The sequence below is a fragment of the Myotis brandtii genome, unplaced genomic scaffold (assembly GCF_000412655.1).
Source record: "Myotis brandtii unplaced genomic scaffold, ASM41265v1 scaffold112, whole genome shotgun sequence".
Taxonomy (NCBI): Eukaryota; Metazoa; Chordata; class Mammalia; order Chiroptera; family Vespertilionidae; genus Myotis; species Myotis brandtii.
The window spans coordinates 14,451,221-14,451,791 of record NW_005353838.1 but is presented as its reverse complement, the minus strand read 5'-3'; the positions used below and the strand labels follow the sequence as shown (position 1 = coordinate 14,451,791).

The window sequence follows — 571 nt, the reverse complement described above, 5'->3', positions numbered from 1 at the left end:
CCCCGACCATCGAGACGACGGTGGCCCAGGGCTGGAGCGGCCCGCTCATCCGCTTGCCATCCCCACTCCGGCCCCGCTCCAGTGCTTCCAGCTCGGTGCTGCCGCCATCTTCCTGGAGGAGAGGGCCAGAGGCGAAGGCGCCCATCCCTGCGGTCGCTCCGCACACTTACCGCCACCTGCCCTTCCCCGAACGCCTCTGTTCTCCTCAGCAGTCACTTAGCTCCTTCTAAAGAGACTTCCTTACTTCCACTCTAGTTACCCACAGGCGAAGAATCATATTACCTGTTCCAGTCTTACCAGCGTAAGGAGATCAGGCTCACAAGCTGGGAACTGTGGAGAAACAGGGACAAGCCGCCATCTTGGTAAAGGAGAAGAGGCTACGCTTGACCTCCCCCCCACCCCCAGCATCTATATGGCCAACCGCCGTGGGAGGGGCACGGCGCCTGCGCAGAGGCGGAAAACGCGGACGAGCCTGCGCCTGCGCACTCAGAAACCGGCGCATGGGGGAGGGGAGACAGGACAGGTCGCGCAGAGGAGAGGAATGCGTTGGCAAAGGGGCGGGGCGACGTGG

General features: G+C 63.2%; 1 protein-coding gene across 2 annotated transcripts in view; it reads right to left on the bottom strand.

Annotated features, from left to right (window-relative positions):
* Positions 1 to 414, bottom strand: part of HDLBP (high density lipoprotein binding protein) — a 76,874-nt gene extending 76,460 nt beyond the window's left edge. Inside the window, exon 1 of one of the 2 annotated variants that reach the window (XM_005857689.2) lies at positions 283 to 414. The gene's annotated coding sequence lies outside the window, so the exon portion shown is untranslated. The remainder of the gene's footprint in view (positions 1 to 282) is intronic. The other variant, XM_014546708.1, reaches the window with a different exon arrangement.
* Between the last annotated feature and the right edge of the window lie 157 nt (positions 415 to 571).